General features: G+C 42.5%; 1 long non-coding RNA gene across 2 annotated transcripts in view; it reads left to right on the forward strand.

Moving 5' to 3' along the window:
* The window catches only part of LOC115938082 (uncharacterized), a 430,326-nt gene that overhangs the window by 422,022 nt on the left and 2,304 nt on the right, over positions 1–6,000 (forward strand). The window contains exon 4 of one of the 2 annotated variants that reach the window (XR_014141420.1): positions 2,428–2,487. This is a non-coding gene — a long non-coding RNA (uncharacterized LOC115938082). Of the gene's footprint in view, positions 1–2,427; positions 3,408–6,000 lie in introns of those variants that run through there. The other variant, XR_014141419.1, reaches the window with a different exon arrangement.

Here is a 6,000-nt window from a genome sequence, read left to right on the forward strand (position 1 = left end):
TTGGCAAGTGAAATTCCCCCACTAGACTATAAATAAAAACAGCTGTGCAATCTCAGGCAAGTTGCATGAACTGAAGATGTGTCGAATTTAAAAATGAAACAGTTATTATGGAATTAGACTCCTTCAGCTTTTAAATATCATTATAGACAATTTAATAATGCAGTATAGACTAACCGAGGCTTTTTGCAAAAAAGTAAAATAATATAAAATAAAAAAAAAACAGAACCCTGAGGCTTCCAACTTCAACTTAGAAAATTGTTTTTGTTGTGAATCCTTCCCAATTATTATTATGAAACAGAATGCAAAACCAAAAAATATAAAAATTCCATCAATAAGATCATTAAATTACATATTTGATTAGAGCTGTTTTAAATTTAGATCATAAATCAAGTGAGATTGAGAATACATCACCTGAAAAGCCAAGTTTGAAAATGTTAAACAGTCTCTCATCATTTAAATAGAAGCCATTTGTTATTCAGAGCTCTCTACTGATGCTGTAAATATTTTATAAGATACATACTAGCTTAGTCTCCTGAGAGCTGAGCAAAACCGTCTTAAAAATCTGGGTGAATTAAGTGTCATTCATTCAAATACAATGTAGAACTAGAGAGAAGTCATTAGAACAGTTTAAAAAAATTATATGTGGTAGAGGAAGGAGAAATCCTCCAGTCGAGTAAAGGGATCCTACAAAATAATATATAGTTTTCTAATAAAGACCAGAAGGATATAGTCCATGACATCATAAATTCATGGCACTTTTAAGATTAAATTAGTCAGTCTAGGCCCCTCCATATATCAGAAACTCCAGGGACTTCATTGTCTTGCCCAAAGGGGCAGGGATAGTTAGCAGCAGACTCAAAACTAGTCTATTTGTTCTATACCCGATTGATTTTTACTGTAATGTGAGAATATATACATTTTAATGTGAAAGTTTCCCAAAACTTTTATTGATCTGCTTACAAATGTTATAGTTGCATTCCCGAAGATACCTCAAGTTGCCTTTCGTTGTTTGGTTTTTTACTCTAGATGCTTTTCCTTTATCTAATTGACCCTTTACACTGAGTAGTCCCAGGTACTGTGGGAATGCTAAGTAGGACTGGGTAATTTTGCCTGTTTCTGAAAGGAGAAGTTACAGGAACTCTGGAGCATATACACAGAACAGAGTTCTTTCTCACTTTTCCCCCTAAACTGCACCTCCTGATGTAGTCCATAAAAATAGTACAACATTGCTTTCAGAGATTTCCTGAGGCCATTCATAGTCATCTTGTTCTCTCTTACGGACACTGAAGATCATGGAAGTAGATCTCAATCTCCTGTGTGTTGCACACAACTCCCATCCCCGTGCAAAGGTCACCTTGACCCTGTCTAGCTGAGCCCCATATGTGTGTCCCTCAGCTGTGAGAAAATTGACCAAGAGGAGGCCAGATTCATCCTTCACCTAGATGAAATGTCAATGGTTGGGTTATGCTAATAAATTATCCCTGCTTTACAAGTGTCTGTAGATCTCTGTGTGCAAAGGTAAAATTAAATCCAGCCACAAAATTATATACGTACTTTGAGCCACAAAAATATAAATGTAGCCAAGATCTTCCTTTTGTTTTCATATAAAGGTGAAATTGTAGAGGTAATTCTGGTGATGGCACGAAATGGACACTTTCAAGCTTTTGGGCATTTGAGCCAGAGAAGACACCTAAGGCAAGAATTAAGGGGTCCTAATGCATCGCTTCTCTTTGTAATTGTCTTGCCAAGCATTCTAGAAACGCTTATCAGCTTCCTCTTTATGATCAAGATTGATTTTTACCAAAGCCTTCAGGTAGATCAAATCGATATAATTGTTGATTTTTTTTCATTCATTTTTACCGAGGACTGTGGCAGGCACTGAGGACATTCAGAGATGAAAGTCCTGAAGTCCATTAAAACCAGGGGCATGGTATTTAATGTCTCTTAAACCACAAAAAGGTGACAAATAATTCTCTTGAGCATCCTTTTGATGTCCTAAATGCTAATGGGGTCAGCCTCTGCTAGTTAACTAGACAAACCACTTGGTTCTGGACTGAAGTATCATCAGGCATAATCCACTGGCATGCGCCAGACAGATTAAGAGGGAGGATCATTAATGGGGTTCCAAGATCGGTGTGATTCTAGCCTCATACAAAGCTCAGGACACGAGATGTAGTGAGGAATATCATCTGCTGGGAAAGGCAAGAGAGACCACTCTTAAAGGGAGAAGAAAGTAGTAGAACTACTTTAGCAACTACCATAGATGGAATCATCGTATATTTTATTAGTAAGATGTTCACACTTGTACGCATGAATTCATAAAAATGACATACCAATTAAACTATGGCACCAAGACTGAGGAGGAGTTTTTGTTGAAAACACCAAGGATACATAGTACTCCTTTCTTTGTTTCTCTCTCACCTCCAGGCCTTTCCAGAAGCCCACATGGGTAGAGGGATGCCACCTTGAACCTGTGGTGAGCTGGAGGTATGACATTATTGATCTCTGAATTGCTTTGGGTCCAGTTGTTTCACTTATGTCCATCTTGCCTATTCCCCAAAGTTGGGAAAGCTGTGGTAACTGGGACCTCATTATATTCCTTTGAGGCGGGGCACCTGAGTGCCTCAGTCAGTTTAGCATCCCACTCTTGGTTTCAGCTCAGGTCACGATCTCAGGGTTGTGAGATCGAGCCCCATGTCAGGCTCCGTGCTCAGCGGGGAGTCTGCTTGAGATTCTCTCTCCCTCTTCCTCTGCCCCTCCCACTCCTGCTCTCTCTCTCTAAAATAAATAAATTTTTAACGTCTAAAAATAAATAAAAATATCCCTTTGAGGCATCAGCCCTCAACATTCCAATGGGTTGTGTCATAAATGTTTGGAAAATATCCTTTTGGTAATTGAGGGAAGTTTGCCGTACATTAAACCATGTAAAGGCTAGCTGGGTCACTTGCCGTCCAACCTCATCAGCTCCTCTGCGCCCATTTCTCAGTCCTTGCAGGATCTGTGAAAGCTATCGCCCTTTGCCGCAGGAAATATCCAGCACACACAGAACTGCACACAATGTGTTCAGGGTGTTCCTGACCCATCACTGCCAATCCATAGATCCCACATAGCACCCACCTGCTCGCTAGCCCAGCCCTGCACTCTTGCTGTGGTCTGAGGAGAAACACAGGGCTTTCCTCCACGGCCCACCCTATCCCTGAGCTCTTAGGGCAAGTAAATTTTGCTGTTGCTGAATGCCATGGTCCCCTGTCACGGATTTTTTTTTTTTTAAAGATTTTATTTTATTTATTTGAGAGAGAGAGAATGAGAGACAGAGAGCATGAGAGGGAGGAGGGTCAGAGGGAGAAGCAGACTCCCTGCCGAGCAGGGAGCCCCATGCGGGACTCGATCCAAGGACTCCAGGATCATGACCTGAGCCGAAGGCAGTCGCTTAACCAACTGAGCCACCCAGGCGCCCCCCCCCGTCACAGATTTATACTTCACATTATTAGATTAAGGTTTATCTGAAATCAGGGGGAAAATTTTATTTTTTAAATAAGCATTAAAGCAATCCGCAATAAAGTGTTAAAGTGATAGGTCCACCAAAACTTGTTTTGAGTGGCGTTTCCTAGTATCTGGATGCAATGGCATCATTGGCCAACACCTCTTGGGCTGAGGGAGGGAACTTCTAGAACGTCTGGACGAGGAGCTCAGCAAATCCTCTTTCCAAAAAGCCTTGATAAAACTGGGAATGATGATCAAAAATAACCATTTCAACTTTCTGAAATCAGACCAAGGGACATACAAGAGCTGTCAAGCATTTCCTTAGTCGTTCTCTTGTCAAAACTTCAAGAACCTGCATTGTCTTCCTGTTCTGCCCATTTTGCCAGGCCTAACCCTAGAGCAACACAACTATCTTGTCTTTCTTTCTTTTTTTTTTTTTTTTAAGATTTTATTTATTTATATGACAGAGAGAGACAGCGAGAACAGGAACACAAGCAGGGGGAGTGGGAGAGGGAGAAGCGGGCTTCCTGCCGAGCAGGGAGCCCGATGTGGGACTTGATCCCAGGACCCTGGGATCATGACCTGAGCCGAAGGCAGACGCTTAACGACTGAGCCACCCAGGCGCCCCTATCTTGTCTTTCTGATCCATCATCAGACAACAATGCCTTTTTTCCTGCAGGAGAAAAACCCAACTGACCAACCAGCCAGCCCCAGGTCTGTGCCATTGGGGGAGGGGGCGCCATGAATGCTAGTATTATCTGGGCCTGGGTACCACTTAGAGATGCCTTGATTTCCCCCTGCAGCCTCCTCCAACATTACCCAAGGTGGTTATGCTACATTTTTACTGCTCATTTAAGCCTCCTTTCCCATTCTTGATTCCCTGGATTCTCGGGTAATACGATTCTTCTGTATCTTGGAGGGAAAAGAACAGTCAAGTCAGAACTAAGTGAAAGTGCCTGCTTATTGAGCCAGCTAGTTATCCTCTCCTTTTCTGTCTTCTTTCTCACCTGTCAGCATCCTCCCTTTGCCCAAGCCCAGAGCCCTGTCCTCAGCACCCCTCCTGAACAATTTCTCACCCCTTGTCCTCCAGCTTCAGCTGCCTTCTCTATGGGCTCCTTTGCTTCAACTCATTAAAACCTATAAAAATTGTATAATTATCTCCTTCCCAGGAAGAAAATGTCTTCGCATCAACTTACACCTGTCTGTCTTTCCTTATCTTTTCCTTTCATAGCCATATTTTTGTTATGTGGGAAAACACATAGAACATACACTTTGCCATTTGAACCATCTGAAAATGGCATTTCACCATTTTAAGGTGTGTGCTTCGGTGGCCTTCCATACATGCACAATGTATGGGGACACTCACACTGTCACATTCCAGGACATTTTCAACACTCGGAAAGGAAACTTTATGTAACCATTAGTAGCCACTCTCTCCCCCAGCCAAGCCCTGGGAACCACTCGTCGGCTCACTCACTCTCTCTCTCTGGAGTTTCTGGTTCTGGATATGGCACATAAATTCAGAGCCGTATTTCTTGCAAAGATTGTAAAGAGCCAACAGCATCCACAGTCTCACTCCCTCATGTTCTTCTCAGGCCGGTCTAACCGAAACCAGATGCAGGTGGAGGAACCCTCATCTCTGCCACTGAACAGCTCTCTCAAAGACCTCACAGGACAATCCCATTTGTCATCCAAGGGCTCTGTAGTCCTCTCCTCCTCCACAATGGTCGAAACATTTGAAGCACCTCAGGAGGGCTTATTTAGGTTGTGATTTATGTTTCTCGTTCTCAACCAAGAATACAAGACGTCAACACCCACTCATAATGCCATGTCCAGTGGTGGAAAATTCACAAGTACCACAGTCCTCGTGCTGGGTTTCCAGACTGACTTTCACTTCTCTGCCCATCTGGTTGGACTTCCGAAAAGGCCATCTTGGGTTCATCTGTGCTTTAGATTTTTATTACAAATTTTGTTTTTGTATGTTAAGCCAAAGTGGATATTTCACATTGTATCATTGCCTTCTGAGTTTATATGTTCTAGGCTTGTGAGTGGTCTTTGAAGGTTCAAGGGCATAAGCACATGGTGAATTGGCCTAGACTTTCCCAGTTTTTATCAAGAACTGTAAAATTTTGGGGCTCCTGGGTGGCTCAGAGGTTAAGCATCTGCCTTTGGCTCAGGTCATGGTCCCGGGGTCCTGGGATTGAGTCCCGCGTCGGGCTCCCTGCTCAGCGAGGAGCCTGCTTCTCCCTCTACCCACCCCCCGCTCTCTCTCGCCATCTCTCTCTCAAATAAATAAATAAAATCTAAAAAAAAAAAAAAGACATAGGTCTTCAGATGTTTTAGGGCCTACTTTATCAGGCATGTTTTTAAAAATATAATTTATTTATTTATTTATTTTTAAAAAAGATTTTATTTATTTATTTGAGAGACAGAGAGAGAGAGCACATGAGAGGGGGGAGGGTCAGAGGGAGAAGCAGACTCCCTGCTGAGCAGGGAGCCCGATGCAGGACTCGATCC

Source organism: Leptonychotes weddellii, chromosome X (assembly GCF_054177405.1).
Source record: "Leptonychotes weddellii isolate Sample4059 chromosome X, ASM5417740v2, whole genome shotgun sequence".
Classification (NCBI taxonomy): domain Eukaryota; kingdom Metazoa; phylum Chordata; class Mammalia; order Carnivora; family Phocidae; genus Leptonychotes; species Leptonychotes weddellii.